Source organism: Orcinus orca, chromosome 1 (assembly GCF_937001465.1).
Source record: "Orcinus orca chromosome 1, mOrcOrc1.1, whole genome shotgun sequence".
NCBI classification, from domain to species: Eukaryota; Metazoa; Chordata; class Mammalia; order Artiodactyla; family Delphinidae; genus Orcinus; species Orcinus orca.
This window is the reverse complement of record NC_064559.1, coordinates 196,219,413-196,240,927: the sequence shown is the minus strand read 5'-3', so window position 1 is coordinate 196,240,927 and position 21,515 is coordinate 196,219,413. Positions and strand designations below refer to the sequence as shown.

General features: G+C 46.1%; 1 protein-coding gene across 5 annotated transcripts in view; it reads left to right on the top strand.

The window, feature by feature from the left end:
• ALPL (alkaline phosphatase, biomineralization associated) overlaps positions 1–21,515 on the top strand; it is a 57,319-nt gene that overhangs the window by 6,447 nt on the left and 29,357 nt on the right. The window contains exon 1 of one of the 5 annotated variants that reach the window (XM_049712278.1): positions 2,985–3,005. The exons of 3 other annotated variants lie outside the window; for them this stretch is intronic. The gene's annotated coding sequence lies outside the window, so the exon portion shown is untranslated. Of the gene's footprint in view, positions 1–2,984; positions 3,006–3,535; positions 3,554–21,515 lie in introns of those variants that run through there. One more of the 5 variants, XM_049712272.1, reaches the window with a different exon arrangement.

The window sequence follows — 21,515 nt, the reverse complement described above, 5'->3', positions numbered from 1 at the left end:
ACTCTTCGCTGCATGCACGGGCCTCTCATTGTGGTGGCTTCTCTTGTTGCGGAGCGTGGGCTCTAGGCGCACGGGCTCGGTAGTTGTGGCTCGCGGGCTCTAGAGCACAGGCTGAGTAGTTGTGTTGCACGGGCTTAGTTGCTCTGCGGCATGTGGGATCTTCCCGGACCAGGGCTTGAACCCATGTCACCTCCATTGGCAGGTGGTTTCTTAACCACTGCGCCACCAGGGGAGTCCCCGTAAATCTCACTTTTAAAAGGATCTGCCATGTGACTTTTTGTGAAGTCAAGCTCTTGCCTTCTCTGATCCACCTTTTACTTTGTCTACAGAACAGCAGGGTGGGCACTCTCCCAGACCTCAGGTTGAGGTTGTCAGTTCGATGTCCTATAATCCTCTAAGCTGGCTGTGTCAGGCTGGGCCTCTCTGAGTATCATTTGTCTCTTTCTACTCCACCTGTTCCCACTTTGACTTACTGGCCTCTTAACATACAGGAGTTAATAACGTACTCATCTGCCACCATTCTGGGTGGAAAGTGTGTCAGCTGACTCTGAGACCCCCTCCCCTCCTTCACTCCTTCTTAGCACCTGTATAGCTGCTCTGTTTCCTCTGCCTCATTAAGCGAGCACCCCCCTCCCACCTCCACACACCACCGCTAACGTTGCCATGCCACATGCCATGTGGTACTCAGTGCCTGTCCTGGAACTGTTCAGTTGGTCTAACGGCTGCCCTGTGTGGCAAGTGCAATTATCCCATTACAGATGAGGAGACTGAGGCACAAAATCACTCAGCCTGAAAGTGGGAAATATACACACTCATCCCCTACCATTGCCAATCCACCCGCTCAAGGATGCTTCCTTCTTTGTGACATGAATGACACACCCTATTTCCCTAGAAGAGTGTGGTTGCTTATTTTGAAATGATCAAATATAGTAATTCATATTTCAGCTTCAGTTAGCCTATCAGGATATCAAAGATAAACAAGTTCCTCTCAAAAGCTCATTTGAGCCTTGCCTTAATCACCTGAGTAGTTTTTGTGAAAATGCTGTGAGTTTTCATTTTTCCCCTTGACCTCATCCTTCCAACTAACACTTAAGGTCTTACTCTGTGTCAGGAACTGAGCAAATCACTTTTAAGGACCTTATTATATTTAACTTGTTGTCCTCTCCATTTTATAGAGATGAAAACTAAAGCTCAGAGAAACTGAGTAACTTTCTCAAGGTCACACAGCCAGAAAGAGGCAGTGAGACCCAAATTTAGGTCTCATGCCTTCCTGCCCAATCAGATTAGCATCTGGATTCAATTTTTTTGTCTGGATACAAGCCCTCAGGGGACCTTGCTGTATATATTTGTTTTCAGTGGAACCATCTGTCTCTAGGGTTTGCAAAGTCATGTGGGAGGTCTCAGAGGGAGGGGACCAAGCACAGGCACACTCCTGGTTGGATAGACGCTTCTGTTCTCCCAGACAATGGGTTTTGGCCTGGACACCTCCTCTTCTGGTCAAGAGGAAGGAAATGACAATCCTAGCAGGAAGCATCCTCAGAAAGCCGGAGGAGCCTGGGTTTGAATCCCAGCCCTGCCATTTCAAGCTGTGTGACCTTGGACACATCCCTTTCCCTCTTGGCTTTCAGTTACCCTGCCTGACAACTATGGCTTGTTTGAGGGAGGCAAGGTTAGGACTTTTCTAGTTCACGTGTGGCAAATAGTTGGCATGCATGCTGTCACCCTCTTGTCCTGTACATGTCAGACATGACTAATCAACCACTGCTCTCTTTCCTTCTAAACCTTAAGTTCCTTCTAAATGCAGTCCTACAGGCAGCCATTATCCACTCATTAGAATTGGCACACAAGATGGAAAGACATCCCGGAACCAAATTAGACTTAGGCATTGTGTGAACAGGGGCAGAGAAGGGACAGGCCCAGGGTGGTGCCCAGGTCGGTGTCACTGTGCTCCTCAGTCTTCTTTTCCTGGTCTGGGAAAGCAGGAGGACTCCTGAGCTAGGCTGTGCCAGAACTCACCTCTGGGGTAGGGTGCAGACCTTCCATGGAGCTGTGTCCCTGGTTCACTCCTCAAGGAAGGGTGAGGAATGGTTTCTGGGGCTGTCACAACTCAGGCTTAAAGTAAAAAGGAGAAGGAAGAGGCTGGTTTCAGATCGTCCCGGAAAGAGTTCCGCTAACCCCTTCCCCCACCCTCCATGATAATATCCGTAGTAGTAGTAATAGTAGTGATAAGAGTTATTAACAGCTACTGAATATTTGTTATGCACCAAGCCACTCTACTAGGTGCTTTATATACATTCATGCTTTTAATCCTTATAACAGCCCATTTTTCAAGTGACGGAAATGACTTGAAGGTGAAATAATTTGCCCAAGTGTCCTCAGCTGGTGAACCAGCAGAGTTGCTGAGATTGGAATTTTCACATCCGTCCAGCCCTGAAGCTGGCTCCCCTCCCTGGCTCAGTTTCCACACTGGCTCTTCCTCACTCACCATCATCACCTCTCATTTGTGACTCTGACATTCCTTCACCTGTGGAAAGCGCTCTTCCACATGCAGAGCCTTCCGTGTACACATGGGAGTAGCACAGCAAATGGTATCTCCATGTTGCAGGTTAGAAAATTGGGCCTGGGATCACACGGTGAGGAAATGGTTATCCCTGGGCCCTGGATTGGCCACGGGAGCCTGGGTTGGGGGATGGGAACATGGGAGTGTTGCAGCTGAGGTGGGGTTGAGTTGCTGACCCCTCATCCTGGATGAACCAAAACTAGATCCTGTTTTAATCAGCCATGGGACCGTAGATGAGTCATGTTAACACTCATTTAATAGTCGCTTTAATACTGGATACTGCCAGCCTCAGTATCCAGACTCTTATACTTTTCCATTTTTAAAGCTCTTTCTTATTCATGAACTCGCTGAATCCTTGAAACAGCCCAATAAAGTATTATCTTCATTTTGCAGAATGGAAACAGGCTCAGGTCAAGTGGATGGCAGAACCAGCCCTCAAACTCAGGTCAGGATCACAGGCTAAAGATCCTTCCCCAAATGTGTCCCCCAACCTGTCCCATCTTTGCCTTTGCACCTGCTGTCCCCTCCCCTGCAGTGTCCTCCCTGCCTGTGTTGCCAGTTGGCATCATGGCTGCTTTTCTAGATCTTGCTTGGAAATCTTCAGCCCTTTGTAATCTGATCATCCAGGTAGTGTCTGGCTCTGTGTGAGTTGAGTTTCTGGAGGGCAGGAACCCCAGCTGAGCCATTCGTGAATCCCAGTGTCTAGCAAGGTACCCTCATTCAGCAAGCGTCCAATGACGTTAACGTAATGAAAGGCTGCCCCGCCTGGCAGGGGTTTCCGCAGCCCAGCTGGGCTTGGTTCCCATGGGGAAATCTGAAAAGGCTGTCCCGCTGGGTTTAACACCTGAGCCACTCCAGGCTGAGCCTGGCTGCCCTTCCCGCATCTGCATTGGTGTCTTCTCTCCATCAGTGACATCAGCTCATGAATGATTTGTTAATGATTGGCAGCAGGACAATCCAGTCTCCCTATTGGTGGCTCAGACCCTTAGTCAGGTATGAGTTTCCCCAGCGTCATACCTCTGACCAATCTTCTTGTTCACAGGAGGACCCTCAGTGCCCAATAACCTTAATTTCTTTAAAAATAGGAACAGCCATCATTTGCCGAATCTATATAACATGCATCCTGGTGCATAGCATGCACTCAATACATATATGGTGAATGGGTGAGTGAATACTTGCAGAAAATAACATCTCTTAGGAACTAAGACCTTGTATGACCTCCGTGCCTGTTTCCTCCTCTGTCCCTGAGAGGTACTCGGAGGAGTGATTGATACATATATATCAATAGATATTTATTTTAAATATGTCATGGACCAGGCTCTGTTTTAAGTGTTTCACTTATATTTATTCATTTTTCCTCACAACTGAGCCCCAGAGAGTCTAAGTAATGTCTCCTAAGTCACACAGTCGGTACCAAGTGCAATATTTTCATACCTTCCAGGGCACATGTATTCCAAGTGATATAATGTGGTGACCATTTTCCCCCAACCTCTTTCCATAGCACAGAAGCCCCTGCCCCAGAGCCTGTGGTCATAAGTAGTAGGTGAGTCCAGTGGTGGTTTTGCCCCCTGACTAGGAAACATGTCCATGGATATAAAATATGCTAAAATGTGTTAAGACACTGTGTTAAGACACAGTGCCGAGCACATAGTAGATCTTGTGATCCTCATCCGTGTAACAGGCGTGGATCCCGCCCTGTATAGAAGCCCACAGGAGGGAGACCTGAGTCTGCTGGAGAAAGCCAGGAGATCCTTCACAGAAGAAATTAAAGCAGTCCTGAATGACTATCATAGCATCAGCTCATACCTCCTAGGAGCAGACACTGCCCCAAGTGTGTTAGATATAGGAACTCTTCAGCCGTGGGAGGCAGCACCATAATTAATCATCCCCACCCCATGGATGAGGAAACAGAGAAACGAACTCACTTGCTCGGGGAAATGGTTAGCAACTGGCAGGCCGGCGTGTAAATCCCAGCCATCAGGCTATGGAGTCTGGCCGTACTGCCTCCTTTTGTAAGGAAAGGCTCATCTAAGTTTCCTGCTTGTCAGTTCCTCTCGCCTCTGCTCAGGGCTGGCTGTTGGCAGGCAGGCCTGGGTGAGTGTACACGCTGATATTACATGATCCTTGCAGTGGAGGAGAGTTTCCCCACCTCCTGGGGAGCCTTCCCCACATCACACCCTGAGGCTGGGCCCAGATGGAGGTTTTCAGGAAAGGAAACCAGCCCATCACCTTACTCCTGCCTGGGGCAGCCCCTGCATGTGTCAGCTCCCTAATTCCCTGGCACTGCTCAGAGCTGACAGCAACAGGGACTAACATCCCCCCCCCATGGGGAAGATTCGTGACAGTTCTGAGGGAGGTACTACTGTGGTCTGTAATACACAGAGGCAGAAACAAGACTCAGTGTGGTTAAGTAACTTGCCCAGGGTTGCAGAGCTGATGGGTGGAGGAGCTGGGATTTGAACCCAGAGTCTGGGGGCTTTCCCCTCTGCTTTTCAGTCTGCTCTGAGCTGACTGGTTTTGCCTCTGGTGAGGGAAAAATTGTCTGTCTTGGGGATGCCTGGTCCAGAGACTTAGGCTTGCCTCCAAACAATCTTAATTTGTTTAATAATACTAAGAGTTGTCATTTGCTGAATCCCCATGTATGGCCTGCTAAGTGAGTGTTTTACACACCCTTTTTCATTTGGTCCTCTTAAACTTCCCACAGAGTAGGTACTCCAATCCCAGCTTTTACAGGTGAAAAAGGAGAAGCACGGAAAAGGGAAGGGACTTGCCCAAGGTCATGCAGCTCATAAGTGGTTAAGCCAGAATTGGAACCTGGGCAGCCTGGCTGCAGAGTGTGGGCCCTGAGTCACTTAATAAATATTAGATAAATCTCTGCAGGTCAGATGTATAAACTCTTCTTGCACCTGATGGTTCTTCCAGAGCCTGACTCAGAGAGGGGGTGCAAGGCAGGAGTTGAGCAAGTGGCAGGAATAGACTGCGGGACACTCCCTGGCCCCCTGAGCCGAGGATGCAGAGTTTATCTACCCCTCGTGTGATCCTGGTCAAAGGGAGGAACGGACAGGGGTGGGGAGCACAGGGGGGCAGTCCCGGTGTCTCCAGAACCAGGGTCAGAAGGAGGCCAGAGTAATTAGCCTGGCTGGAGCTACTGCTAACTGAGAATCCTCAGTGGGGGACTGGCCCCAGCTTCAGTCCAGGGCTCTGGCCTTGGACCTGACCCTCCTGGAGTTCCATCTCAGGCTTCCAGAGTCTTCCTGGGGTGGCAAATCTCAGAGCACTGGTTTGTGTGAGAACTGTGCTCTGCAATTTCCCCCTTCGACACCCAAGTCCCTGGACTGGCCTGCCTGCCCCACTTCGTCCTTTTGGAGGAAGCAGATCCTTTCCTCTTGCGTGGCGACTTGATTGGAATAATCAAGTATTTCCCCACTGGCCCCTGGCCAGGCTGAGCTCACTTGGCACGGCCCCTCCCTGGGGCTCTGAGGCAGGCCTGCCAGCCTCCCCATCCTGTAGCACGCTCTAATCAGCGAGGCTGAGAGGCACAGAAAAGCCTGTGCCATTGGCTTTGCTGGGCAGGCCCCAGATGGTTCCTGTGGCAGAGGCAGGGCTGACCTTGGGCTTTGTTCCCTCACTGTCTGGAGTGACTACTGGTTGGTGGAAGGAGGGGCTGTCCCCACTTCAGAAAATTCACGCTGGAGTGGCCTTTCTTGTCAGCTCACCTGGGTGTCACCTCTTGGCGCCTGTCAGGCTGGAAAAAGGAGGGAGCAGAGTCAGGAAGGGGGAAAGATGGGTGCAGAACATTCATTCATTCATTCATTCAACAAACATTTCCTTAGCCCAGCTGCCTTCTAGGCCCCAGGCTGGCTGCTGGAATTCGCAGACGAATCTGGTCTAGCTTTTCCTTCAAAGATCAACCAGTGTGTGCAGGAGATGGTCATGTAAACAGACACATTCAGACACACTCACCAGGTGGTGTAGGGTGAAGGAGAAAGTTCAAGAGCTGTGGGACCAGAGGAGCCACCTAACCAAGCCTCAGGCAGAACAACCACAAAGAATTTCTGCGGGAGGCAGCATCCTTTTTATTTTCCTCTCTCTTTCCAACAAATACTGAGCATCTTCTGCAGGCAGGTGTGGCTCTGGGCGCTGGGGATACAGGAGCTCCTCTGTAATGCAAAAGACAGACCACACAATAAAATTGGGTTAATTTCAGCCAGCGATGAGCAGGGTTGTGAAATAGTGAGGGACTGGGGTGCGGTAGGAGCTCAGAGGAGGTGGCCTTTGACCTGAAGAATGAGGAGTGATCCAAGCAAAGACCTTGGGGATGAGTGTTCCAGGCAGGGGAACAGGCCATGCAAAAACCCTGAGGGAAGAGAACAGCGCACAGAAGGTCTGAGTGGTGAGCCGGGGGCGGGGGGGGCAGGAGGTGATGTCAGAAGGTGGGCTGGACCCAAAGCTTGCAGACCTCAGACCGACTCTGGGAGAATCAGCAGGGCCTGCCAGGAGAAGTAAGGTAAGCGTGACCTGTTTGTTGGGTGGCCCCTTAAATGGTTGTTTAAGCAGGAATGGACTTTGGGGTTTGCCACTCCAGCCCTCTCCAGGCACAGAGAGGGAAAGTGACCCTCCCAGGTCGTGAAGGGCGGTGGTAGGACTGTATCTGGGTCCCCTAGCCACCAACCAGTTTCTCTCCAATATGCCCACACAGCCCCTCTGAATTAAGGCAAACACTTATTAAGCACTTACTGTTTGCCAAGAAAGTTACATATCTTGCCTACTTTGACAGGAGGAGGTGACCTGGGTTCCAGATGATTGACCCTGGCCGAGTGACTGAACCTCAGTTTACTCATAAAATGGGGACAGTAATGGTTTCCAGCTCGTAAAACTGTTGAGGATTCAATGAGATATGAAGCGTGTTGAACAGTTTCTATAGCGCTTGACAAAATGTGAATATTTACTGAGCATTTTTATTTTCATTTAAGTTGTTTTATGGACCCTGGGATCTTTCAGTGGATTAATCATGATCCTTGTTCAAGCACATTTATCACTGGTTCATAATGGCCCTCTTGTATATTTTATTATTTTTATTTTTTGGCCGTACCGCGTGGCATGTGGGATCTTAGTTCCTCTACCAGGGATCGAACCCATGTCCCCTGCAGTGGGAGCGTGGAGTCTTTACCACTGGACTGCCAGGGAAGTCCCTATTTTATTATTAAAAATAAATTTTAAATGCCTATGAGCCATCATCCAATACCTTACATCTTCCTCTGGGTTCCTCCATCTGTCTCCTACCCACCTTTCTTCATGTGGGGTAACCACTCTTCTGAGTCTGGGCTTTCTCATTCCCTTGCCTTTTAAAATTATTATTTTAAAATTTTGATTAATACTTTATTAGTATTATCATCACACACAGATATACGTGTTACACATATGAAGTTTCTCATTCGCTTTGCCTTTTTTTGATTAGTATTTAAAATCATATATATGTGTGTGTTATACACATTATGTAAAATATGTATTTTTTTACTTTATGAAAGTGTTTCATGCTTTACATAATCTCCTGGGACTTGATCCAATGGTTGCATGTAGCTGTAATTCCTTTTTTAACTACAGGATAATATTCCACTGAGTATTCCATAATTTTTTTTTTTTTTTGGCCGTGCTGCCCTGTTTGTGGGATCTTAGTTCCCCGACTAGGGATTGAACCTGGGGCCTTGGCAGTGAAAGCGCCAAGTCCTAACCACTGGACCTCGAGGGAGTTCCCACCACAGTTTTTATTTAGTCAACTTCTTGTTGATGGCATTTGGGTTGTTTTCAGGTTTTTGCTAGTGTAGAAAAAGCACTATGAGTATTCATGTATACGCTTTCTAATGCATATATATAGAAATTTTCTCTTGATATATAACTAGGAGTGGAATTGTGGGGTCATAGGGTATATGAATATTTGTTCAGTATTACAAGATAAGAGCAAACTGTTTTCCAAAGTGATTGTATCAGTTTATACTCCCACCAGTAACATATAAGAGATCCTGTTGTTCTACATCTTCCGTAAGTGTTGTCAGACTTCTCATTTTTTCCAACCCAACAAGCATAACGATTTCTCACTGTAGATTTGATTTACATATCCCTGATTGCCAATGAGGTTGAAGAAGTGTGTATGAATGTGTGTGTGTGAGATGTCTTTTGCCCATTTTTTTCTTTCTTTTTTTAAAAATATTTATTTATTTATTTTTGGCTGTGTCGGGTCCCAGCTGCGGTGCGCCAGCTCCTCCTTGAGGCTTGCAGACTCCTCTATAGTTGAGGCATGCAGGCTTAGTTGCTCCGAGGCATGTGGGATCTTAGTTCCCTGACCAGGGATCGAACCCGCGTCCCCTGAACTGGAAGGTGGATTCCCAACCACTGGACCACCAGGGAAGTCCCTTGCCCATTTTTCTATTTGTCCTTTTTTTGTTCTTTTCTTATTGATCTGTAATAGTCCTTCCTTCCTCCCTCCCTCCCTCCTTCTCCTCCTTCGCTCCTTTCCTTCCTTCCTTCCCCCACTGTGTGGTTTGCAGGATCTCAGTTCCCTGACCAAGGATTGGACCCAGACCACGGCTGTGAAAGCCCGGAATCCTAACCACGAGGCCACCAGGGAACTCCCTTGTAATAGTTCTTTATATTTCTGAGTCTACTGATGTTTTGGAAACTGAAATTCTAAAATTTAATAGAGTCGAATCTAGCGCTGTTTTATTTAATATTTAGTGCTTTTTGGATCTTATTTAAGAAAGTGTGCCTTAACTCCAAGATCAGAAAGCTGTCACCTACAGTTTCTACTAAATGTTTCAAAGTTTTGTTTTTCACATTTAAGACCTTGATCCATGTTCAGTTGATTTTGTGTATAGTGTAGGATAAGGATCCAATTCAACTTTTTTCCCATCTGGGTACCCATTTTTTCTTATGTTTTCCAGTTCTCTTTGTAGCTGATGTATGAAAATGCAATAGGCTTTTTTGCATTTGATCTTATCAAGCTAATTTGCTAAACTCTATTTCCAATTATTTGTCTGTAGATCCTATGCAGACAATCAGTTACAAGTAATGATAGTTTTCTTTTGTATTTTTAGATCTTTATGCTTTTAACTTTTTTTCTCATCTTATTACACTGTCTAGGACTACCAGTACAATCTTAAAAATTTAAAAGGTGGTATTAGGTATCTTTGTCTTGTTTTTTATTTTAGAGATAATGCTCTAATGTTTCCCCATTTAATATATATGTATTGCAGATTTTTTATAAATTGCTTTTTTTAGGTTAAGGAAGCTTTGTTCTATTCATAACTTACCAAGAGCTTTTTAAAAATAATAAATTTGTGTTGAATTAATTTGCATTAAATGCTTTCAAAAAGTATCTTGAGATGATTATATGGTTTTTCTCCTTTAATCTGTTCATGTAGTTAATTACTTATTTGATCTTCTAATATTAAACCATCCTTGCAGTCCTAAGATAAGTCTAACTTGTATATTGGTTATTCTCTTATATCTTGTTTAGAATTATTTTATCAGTTTTCATGAATAAAATGGGTCTGTAATTTTCATTTTTTATGTTGTGCTTTTCTGGCTTTGGTATTGCAATAATAATGGCCTCACAGAAGTAGATGGTAATATTTTCTCTTTTACTGTTTTCTGGAAAAGTCTGGGTAAAATTGAGATAATTTGCTTCTTGAAGTCTGATAGAACTCACCTGTAAAATCACCTTGGCCTGTTTTCTTTGTGGAAAGATTTTAACTACTGTTTCAATTTTTAAATTTAGTTTCCTTATTTCTTCTTGAGTCAGTTTTGATATGTAATATATGTATTTTTAGAAATGTATGCATTTAATCTGCATTTTCATATTTATCAGTGTAAGGTTGCTTATAGCATTTTCTTATTGTATTCCTCTTTTCCGTAATAATTGTGTATTCTCTCTTTCTCCCTCTGTTTATTTTTTAAAATTAATCTTGCCTCAAGTTTATTGACTTTTTTAAAGGACCAACTTGTGGCTTTGATCTTCTCAGTTTAATCTTTGTTTTCTGTTTTGTTGATTTCTGCTCTTTGTCATCTCCTTTTATTTTCTTCGAGTTTCTGTTTTTTCTAATTTCCTAAATTGGAAACTTAGCTCATTAATTTTTAGACTTCCTTCGCTGTGTTGCAGTTTTTGATATATAGTGTTTTATTATCGTTCAGTTCTAAGTGGTGTTTAATTTCTACTATGACATTTCTTTGATCTATGAGTTATTTAGGGATTTTTAAATCTCTAAGTGTATGGAAAATTGTTTGTCCTTTTAAAAACTAACTTCAAATTTAATGGTCAGAGAATGTGGACTATGTGAAGACCTGTTATTTAAAATGTGAGACTTGTTTTGTGGTCTGGTATGTGATTAATTTTTAAAATGTTTGAGTGTTCCTGAAAAGTATGTGTGTATCCTACTTTTTAATTTCAATTTGTCTTGCTTTTTCTGTTTCATTTTAATATTTTATTACTTTAAAAGAATTGTTAGCTGTAGCTCTTCCCTGCAAAGACAAGATTAGCACTTTCTTATACCCTTTGGTCTCTCTCTTCCCTTTCAACCCTTATACTCTTCAGTGACATGCCTTTGAGCCCCCATGGCAGCACATTAAAACTGTCTAGGTTTTACAGTTCTCAGTTGTTTAGATATTATATATTTGTCTTGTTCTTCTCTTTGATCTGGGGATTTTTTTTAAACACTAAACTTTACTAAGTTATTTGCTCAGCTTTCACATATCTTTAGTATCATATGTGGAATTTGTTTCTATTACTGAAGTAGTTACTTCAGAATTTTTTTGGGGGGGATGTCTTTTTGTGTAAACCTGAGCCATTGAATGTTTTTTTTTTTAGCCTTTAACATTTGAATGGCAGTTTAGCTGGATATAAAATTCTCAGTTCAAATTCTTTTCCTTTGGTACTTTGGTCAATTCAATTTGTTACTTATTCCTTTGTAAGTGATCTGTTTTTCTCTAGACTTTGAGAATGTGTCTTCTGATATTCACTCTAATATTTATGAGTGTGGGTTTTTCATTATCTATCCTGTCTGATGTATTTGGGATTCTTTCAAACTGAGATCTATCATTTTTCTTCAGTTCCAAGGTTGTCTTCATTATTTCTTCAAATATCTCTTCTTTTGATTTATTTTCCTCTCGTGGGACTCCTAATATCTAGATGTTGGTGCTTATATTTCCATCTCTCTCCTTTTTTTGGTTGATGTATAATTTCATTCAAGAAAATGCACAGATCTTAAGTGTTCAATTCAATGTGGTATTTTGACCAATTACATTACCTTGTAACCATAACCCCAAAATAAGATTAAAATAAGATTATTATTTTAATAATAATAATTATAAGATTAAAAAATAAGATTAAAATTTTTTTTAAATAAGATTTAAAAATTTTTTTTAATTTTTAAAATAAGATTAAAAAACTTTTTCTATCTCTCTAGCAAGTTCCCTCACAACCGTTTCCAGTTTATTTTTCCTCGCAAATTGCAATCATTATTCTGATTTCTTTTACCATATATGAGATTGGTCTTCTCCAGAGTTTCGTGTAAGTGGAATCATACAGCAGATACTCCTCTGTGTCTGGCTTCTTTCACTTAGCATAATGTTTTTGAGATTCATCTATGTTTGTTGCCTCAGTAGTTCCCTCCTGTTTCAGTCAAGTGGTTTTCCGTTGAATTAATATACCACCATTGTTTATTCATTGGTCTCTTAGTGAATATTTAAACTGTTTCCAGGGACTTCCCTGGTGGTCCAGTGGTTAAGACTGCGCGCTTCCAATGCAGGGGGCGTGGCTTCAAGCCCTGGTCGGGGAACTAAGATCCCACATGCCATGCTGCCAAAAATTAAATAAATAGCGTGTTTCCAGTTTGGGGGTATTATAAATAAAGTTCCTATGAACACTTAATGTATGACTCTTTGGGTGTATTTTCTTTCTTTTTTTAATAAATTTATTTATTTTTGGCTGCGTTGAGTCTTCATTGCCGCGCAGGGGCTTTTTCTAGTTTCAGCGAGCGGGGCTACTCTTTGTTGTGGTGTGCGCGCTTCTCATTGTGGTGGCTTCTCTTGTTGCAGAGCGCGGGCTCTAGGTGCCCGAGCTTCAGTAGTTGTGGCACACCGGCTCAGCAGTTGTGGTGCATGGGCTTAGTTGCTCCACGGCACATGGGATCTTCCCGGATGAGGGCTCGAACCCGTGTCCCCTGCATTGGCTGGCGGATTCTCAACCGCTGCGCCACCAGGGAAGCCCTTTGGGTGTATTTTCATTTCTTTTGAGCAAATACTTAGGAGTGGAATTGCTGGATAATGTGATAAGTGTATGTTGGTTTAACTGCCAAACTCTTTTCCAAAGTCAGTGTACTTTATTACATAACCATGAGTTTTTCTACATTCTTGCCAATGTTTGATTTTGCAAGTCATTTTGATTTGGTTTTAGTCATTCTGGTGGGTGTGAAACGGGTTTAGTTTTCATTTACCTGATGATAAATGAACTACTGGTCATTCGTATGTTTTCATTTTGAAGTGAGTACATCTCTTGCCCATTGTGTGTGTGTGGGTTGTTAATCATTTTATTGGCAACTTTAGGAATCCTTTTTTTTTTTTTTCCGTTATTTTTGTTTGTTTGTTTTTTTGCGGTACGCGGGCCTCTCACCGCCGTGGCCTCTCCCGCCGCAGAGCAACAGGCTCCGGACGCGCAGGCTCAGCGGCCACGGCCCACGGGCGCAGCCGCTCCGCGGCATGTGGGACCCTCCCGGACCGGGGCACAAACCCGCGTCCCCCGCATCGGCAGGCGGACTCTCAACCACTGCGCCACCGGGGAAGCCCAGGAATTCTTTATTTACTGGATACAAGTCCTTTGGGAGCTATGTGTAGTGTGCGTATTCTTTCCCATTACGTGTCTTGTCTATTCAGTTTCTTAATGGTATCTTTTGATGAGCAGAAATGTAAAATTTTGATGAAGTCCAAATTATCATTTTTTTTTAATGAAGTTAGGACTCCTTGCCTTACCCCAAAGTCACAAAGATATCTGCTTATGTTATCTTCTAGAGGCTTTATGGTTCTGGCTTTTATAGTTAGGATTATGGGGACTTCCGTGGTTGTCCAGGGGTTAAGCCGCGGCGTCTCCACTGCTGGGGAACTAAGATCCCACATGCTGTGTGTTGCGGCCAAAAAAACAAACAAACAAGAAGATTTGTACAATTAGGTTTATGATCCATTTCAAATTAATGGAGTCAGATTGGGGCTGCTGTTTTAACTTTTAACAGATCTTTTACCATTTCTTTCATATTTCCGATTTCTTAATCCTTCCTGGCTTCTTCCTGGAAATATTCCTCCGTCTGATATCCCAGTTCCCTATTTCATTCCTCAGCTGCAGTATCCATTCTGCAGTTAATTCTACCTATTATGTTTGTTATTTCAACTGTTTTTTCATATAGAATATTTCCACTTGGGTCCTTTAACACTCTCTTATTCTGTTTTGTTTCACTAATATCTTTCCTTATTTCTTTGGCGTGTTTCTAATGCTTATTTTAAAATTCTCAGTCCATCTGTTGAACACAGCCAATTCCCGTGGTATCTCTAATTGGTTTGTTTTTCTTTTGAAGCCAGTGTACTCCTCGGATTCCCTGTTCTGTAACCCGTGAGCTCATTCCTCGGGGTGGGAGGGTTTCATCTATTCTGTCTGGTGCTGCATGTTGGGGTAAGAATCCAAGCCTGACCCTGGTCTCTGTCAGCACTGATGAGCCCAAGGAGATGACAGTCCCAGAGTGGAGGCCCCCAGGTGTCAGAACTGCATAGTTCCTCCCTGGGTTTGTCATCACGACCCTCACCCCCAGACCCCCACCAAGTAACTAACTCTACAGCATTGAGCCTCACTTTCTGGATGCCAGGAAGAAGCAGCAAGGGAGAGGGCTGTCTGCCTAGGTCAGAATCCACCAGCCTCCAGGTCCAGAAGAGAAGGGGTGGTGGAGTGACCGTGGAGGCCTGTCAGCTCATTAGTTCCCTCTTGATTTCTGCAATTCCACGGTGCCTGCTGCACGGCCCTGATTTTACTCCGCCATATACTTGGACCGTCTGCCTGGCCCCACGTGTGCAAGTGAGAATGCTGGCCTCAATTGCTCCAGGGCAAGTGGGCATGTTTTGGGGCAGGGGCTGTGGGGAGGTGTGCTGGGGAAGGCTTGATGCAAAGAGGCAAGAGCAGAGCTCACATACGATTGTCTTTTCTACAATATTCTCCACCTGCTAAAGACTAGGCCCTGCCCCTTCTCCTGGCTGCTGCGTTCCCACCCTCCAGCGCTGCACACACCAAGTTAAAACCCCCTTCCGTCTCCCCAGGAGATTCCGTTTCTCTCCAGGATTTCCTAGGCTTAGTGACGTTTTTGCTCTGTTGTTACTCTGGTGTTGATTTGAGGATGAGGGGCCGGGAGCCATATGTCTTCCCTCGCTGTTTCTAGGGATGGTGTGTGCAGCACCCTCAACCCCACTGTATCAGCAGCTGGAGCACAGAGACTTCAAAAGAAAAACAGCAAACTGACTTGAGATAGCGCTGGAGTCAGCGACATTAGAACAGATAGACCAAGAATTTTTAATTAACATTAGAAACATACGAAAGAAATAAGGAAATATATTAGCAACATAAGACAGAATGAGAAAGTGTTAAACAATAAAAGAACCATGTGGAAATATGAAATATGGTTTAATATGAAAACCAGCCTTATCATCTGTTCCAGCCCCAACCTTTGCATGCACCTCACAGCTCACTCTTCTCCAAAAAAAGACTTTCATGGCCGCCAGACCTTTGCATGGGCTCTTCCCTCTGATTAGTCTGCCTTCCCTACACTTCTGCTGGAAAAATTCTGACATCCTCGAGACTCCTTCCCTGAAGGCCTCTCACGGTCATTGTGATACTCAGTGATGGCATGGGGTTCAAGAGTTAGGAAACCAGGGTGCTTGTCCTATTCTTCAACTAACTGACTGTGTGACTTTGGGAAAGTCACACTACCTCTCTGGACCTTCGGCTCCTGCTGGGAAAAAAATGAGAGTGCTGGGTTAGATTAGTCCTAGAACCCCTTTCAGCTCTGACAAGCTGGTACAGTGGTTAAGAATGAAGGTTCTGGGCTTCCCTGGTGGCGCAGTGGTTGAGAGTCCGCCTACCAGTGCAGGGGACACGGGTTCGTGCCCCGGTCCGGGAGGATCCCACATGCCGCAGAGCGACTGGGTCCGTGAGCCATGGCCGCTGAGCCTGCGCATCCGGAGCCTGTGCTCTGCGGCGGGAGAGGCCACAGTGGTGAGAGGCCCGCGTATGGCAAAAAAAAAAAAAAAAAAAGAACGTTCTGGACTTAATCGCTGTGTTTCAAGCTCATTTACTAACCTAGCATAATGGTTAACAGCTTATACTTTGGGGTTGGACAATTTGGGTTCGTAATCCCATCTCTGTCACTTGCCTGCTGTGTGACCATAGGCAAGTTACTGAGCCTCCCTGTGCTTTTTTTCCCCCTCTTCTGTAAAATAACGTTGATATTAAGGGTGCCTACCTCCAAGTGTAGGAGCACAATAAATGCAGCTGTTGTTGTGCTGTTGGTGGTTGTTCACCATTATACAGACTTCTCCATTCCATTCAACAAAATCTTGATGTTTGTCTGCCAGGCTCTATCTAAATGCTTTTTTAAATTCTACCAAATTTTATTCCTTAACAGATACTCTCTTTTGCCTTTTATCTTTTTTTTTTTTTTTGGCTGTGTTGGGTCTCTGTTGCTGCGCGCAGGCTTTCTCCAGTTGTGGCGAGCTGGGGCTACTCTTCGTTGCAGTGAGGGTTTCTCATTGCGGTGGCTTCTCGTTGTTGTGGAGCACAGGCTCTAGGCGTGCGGGCTTCAGTAGTTGTGGCACTCAGGCTCAGTAGTTGTGGCTCGTGAGCTCTAGAGCACAGGCTAAGTAGTTGTGGCGCATGGGCTTAGTTGCTCCGCGGCATGTGGGATCTTCCCGGAACCGGGATCAAACCCGTGTCCCCTGCATTGGCAGGCGGATTCTTAACCACTGCGCCACCAGGGAAGTCCCTGCATTTTATCTTTAAAACAACCTTGCAGAATGAGGATCTGTAACCCTGTTTTATGGATAAGGATCCTGCGGCCCCAAACATAAAGTCACTTTCAAAGCTACACAGCCAGGACTTAACCCGATATCCAGCTCCTCCATGGTCAAGGCCTTTCCACTATGCCACAGTGTTCAGAAAGATTAGTCTGGGGTTTTGGGAGATTACTGAACAAATCCAGATGGAAAAGCTTGGTGAGAAACTCCCCCTCCCCGTTACACATGTACGCCAGCTGTCTGTGCGCCTAGGCCGTCCACAAGATGTATTTTGTAGGTTTCATGCAAATGCAGATTTAATGATGGGCCAGAAGTTAATTGAGGAGGCAGAACAAGGGTGGGTTGGACGATTAGCGTCTCATGTGACCTGGGATAGAGAGCCAAAGGGGCTCTGGGAAAGAGAGCAGTGGTCTTGGAGGACACGGAGTCAGCGAAGAGGAGGACTGAGATTCAGCAAGCCCAGAGCTGAAGCTGAAGAGCGAGGCCTGTGGAAGCAGATGTAGGTCTTGCTAAGAGGCAGTTCCAGAGGGTGGCACTAGGGCTGACTCCAGCCCCGCCAGCCCCTGTACTCTTGCTGGTCCGGATACGTGGCTTTACCTCTCAGAGCCTGCAAAAGGGCTGCTAGTACCATTTGGTAGGGGAGAGGGTACGTGGGGGAGCAGCAGTAGCCCTGCACCAGAACCTCAGCTCCACAGCTGATTAGATTGGCATGTGTAGGCTCGATTTAATCCTGAAGCCTCAGTTTCCGTATCTGCAGTTTGGGAATCACATTCTTGCCTGCGTGGGATTATTGCAAGCCTCCAGTGAGATGACTTCGTGGTGAGACCTTCTCTGATCTCTCTATTTAAAACTGCAAATACCACCTCTCCTCCCCAACTTCTTTTCCTCCATCTCACTTACCACTACCTGGCATCCTATTGATTTTACTTACTTTCTTATTGTCTGCTCACCCCACCAGCAGGGATTTGAGCACCTAGAACAGCCCCTGGCATATAGTAGGTGCCCAATAAACAGAGGTCATATGAGTGTTGGTTGAATAACATATAGGGAAGACCCTAGGGGATAGGGGATGTTGAGGCCGTGTCAGTTGGATCTTAGAGATGCAGGACAGAGGCACGAGAGAAGCCAGGACAGCTCACTTGGGGTGCCAAGGGCTGCCCATGAAAGCAACTGGGGCCTGGATTTTAAGGTTGTGGCTGGGCCGTCTCTGGCCACAGCCTGTAGGAGATGAGTCCTTTAGGAGAGTAAAGCTGGATGGGCCTGAGTACTGGGGCTTCTCATGGAGCCAAGACTCTTGGGGCAAACAGGAAGCCCATGATACTTGGCTTCCCTGCTTTCTTTAGCTTTTTAAACCATTCTGATGGCCCCTAAGTGGAACAGACTACCTCAAAGAAATGTCAGTCCCAGTGCCATCCCTGCCACCACAAAGGCTAGAAGAAAAAGCACTGGGTTTGGAGGCAGGCAGATCCAGGGTTATGGCCTAGCCCTGCCCCTCTTTACCAGAGGGTTGTTCGGCAAATCACTGCACCTCTCTGAGTCTCTGTTTCCTCCTCTTGTGAAATGGGTGTAGCAGTTTCCCCCCTGTATGCCAGCCTCCTAGGGCTTTGTGTAAAATACAGTAAAAATGTGTATTGTGACCAATCATCACTAGACTGAAGGGCCTACAAGGCAGAAGTTGTACCTGCGGCCCTTAGTGCAGGGCCAGCCACACAGTAGATACTTGGAACCTAGTGGTCAAAGAGTTGTTAAACTCAACTGACAACAACCTTGGAAGGGGAGGGTCCGAGTCCTGCACACAGTAGGGCTTTTAGGCAAATCCTGCCCAAGGACCTCCTACAATTCTACAAGTTTATAGATTCCAAGAAGAAAACCAAGCTTGTATTGGTTGGCCTCATTTTACCATGCACTCGAAACTTATTGACCCATCTTTAGCTTGTTTGCAAGATTTATCCTTTGGTAGAAACAACTGGATGAGTGACATGATGTGGTTGCTTACAATGTAAGGGGCTGAGAGGAACAGGCTGAACTGGAGTTCTGAGGTCAGACTCTGTGTTCCAAGTAACAGAAAATCCAAGGTAAGCAATGTGGGGAATTAATTAGCTCCTGTAACTTGAATGTTCAGAATCAGGCTTCAGGCGTGGCTGCATCCAGGGGCTCAAGCAGCATCATCAAAGACTCAGATTCTCTGCATCTCTCTCCTCCACCTTCTGAGAGCTTGCCTTATCTTCAGGCTGCACACAGTGCCCCTCCCCATCGCCCCACTCCCTCACAACACACCATCCAGGTGGAGAGAGCCTTGAGCTTAAGCCAGTCAGTCAGGACCCACCTGGAGCCGCTGGAGGTAGGATCAGCCCTACCCAAACCAGTTGGCTGGAAAAGGGAGAGCCACTTCCCAAGGAAACTTTGTGGTGTTGTTAGGAAAGGGGAATGGATTCTGGGTGGCCAAAAATTATAGCACGTATCTACTACAGTCATCAGAAGGGGAAACAACAGAAAGCCATAGAAACATCTGCATAGCACTTTACAGTTTGCAAAGTTCCTTCCCTCCTAAGAAGCCAATATTGGAAGCAGAATGGCACTTATTATCACTGCTTTGCAGATGAGAAAACAGCCCTTGAGTAACTGGCCAGGACTCTGACTTGTAACCCCGAGCTGCCCCCACCCACCTCAGCCTCTTTGTGTAAAATTATAAACCCAGAGGGACTGACCTGGGCGGGAGGGAGCCAGTGTGACTGAAGGCCCTCCCTTTACAGAGGGAGCGCCCGTTCCAGATATGAGAGGTCCCCAGGAAGCTGCAATCATGTGAAAGCCCAGGAGGAGCTGCTCTGTGGGCAGAGGGAACAGCCTGATGTGAGGACTGGTCACGGGGCTGGGCACACACACAATGGGAGCCCTGCCTCGCTCACTGCCAGGACCCCGGCATGCGCGCGCATACACGTGCACACAAACTCACACACGCACACTGCCACACAGGCAGAGGGAGGTCACGTGACACACTGACGTGGGGCTCCCTGTACCGGGGGTGGCCAAGGCATTGGGGTCTGCTGCCCATAATGGTGACCATGATGGAAGCTGTTCTGGCATGTGACTGAGGCGGGGGAGCCAGCACACTGAATACGGAGCCAGTCAGGCCTGGCCTGCATCCCAGCTCTCCCACGTGGTTGCTGTGTGACCCCGCACTTCCCTCTCCCTTCTGAGCCTCAGTTTTCTCTTCTGACCCAGGCTGATAATTCCCACATGACTGGTTTCTTAGAAGGTTGAACAAAAAGCTCCCAGTACATAATAGGGGCTTCATTCATTTTGAGTTTCTCCTTTTCCCCTTTCATAGTGTCCTGTTAATAGCTGTGTGACCCTGGCCAAGTTACTTAACTTCTCTGTGCAGTGGGAGCAATGATAGCACCTACCACATGGTGTTGTGAGGAGTAGATGAAGGAATGCCTGGAAAGCACTTAGAACAGTGCCTGGCACACTCGTTATCACCTTTACTACTAGCTAACATTTATTTTGAGTGTTTAATATGGGCCAAGCCCTGGGCCTTGATCTCATTGTTATTGTGCAATTATCCTTCTTATAATAGCACAGTGATATAGGCACTCTCTGTGTTTATCCCCATTGGACCAGTGAGGAAACTGAGGCCCAGAAAGGGGAAGTGATGTGCCCAAGGTCATAAAGCCAGTAAGCAATCTGGGGGCTCTGCTCAGCTGTGCGCCCTTGGGTGAGACCCTCACCTCTGTGGGTCCATATTTCCTGCCTGGAGGTTGGGGTGCATCCCTGCCCTGTACCTCCCAGGGTCACCATGGATATCAAATGTAATAGTGCCAGGAGCCTCTACCAGCTGGAAGGTTCTCTGGGAATACGAGGAGTGCTGTTACCATGGGCCCAGGGCAGTGAGACCTGTCTCTGGGAACATCTGTGTACTCCCTGTTCTGACGCAAGCTGGGCATTCGAGAAACCGGGCACTTGCCACCCAGGGATACTGCTTGTGTTGGCCGCCACTCAGAAGGTTACAAGTTCATGGCCTATTTCCCTGAAGTCCAGAGCCGCCTCAGCCTCTTCTTACAGGGCCTGTGTGGGGCTGTCTATGGAATGGAGGTTTCATCTCCTAGGGGAAGGCTGCCAGAGCACATGGGGCATCGGGGGCAGGGAGGGGGGAAGAGCCACGGTGGTCCAGGGTCCTGCATGGGGACCAGCTGAAGTAGGAGACTGTGGGGGAGGAGGGATGTGTCCAGGGTCACTGGCCTGTCCAGGGGTGGAGCCAGGTCTCCAGCCGAGGTCTTCCCCACGCCGCCCCCCGTCTCTGCTGCACACCGCAGGGCAGACCACCTGTGATCAAGGACTTGGACTCAGTCAGTCCTTGGCCACTCTCGTGCTATGTGACCTGGGGCAAGTCACCTCACCTGTCTTCCATAAAGTGGGGATAAGAAGCCCTCCCTCAGGGGGCTGTGATGCACATGCAATAAAATGACATCTGGGAAGAGTGTATAAGTCAAATGGTAGATGTGTGTATTCCGTTCATCTACAAACATATAATGTACATATTGCAGGTAGAACAAATGTGGTTTGTCTTCAGTCTTACTGACTGCTTCAGGAGTTTATACTTGGCCCTGGGAGACAGAAACATCTACAGGTGACGCTGAATTCTGGCTTGGTCACTTACTGGCTGTGTGACCTTGAGCAAGCACGATGTCTCTGTGCTTCTGTTTGTTACCTGTACGATGGGTATAATAATAGTGCCTACCTAGTAGGTTGTTGTGGAGATTGAATGAGTTAATATAGGTAAAGTGTTTAGAACAATGTCTGGCACATGATAAAAGGTATGCTATTATTAGTACAAATACGGCGACGAAGTATATAAAGTAAG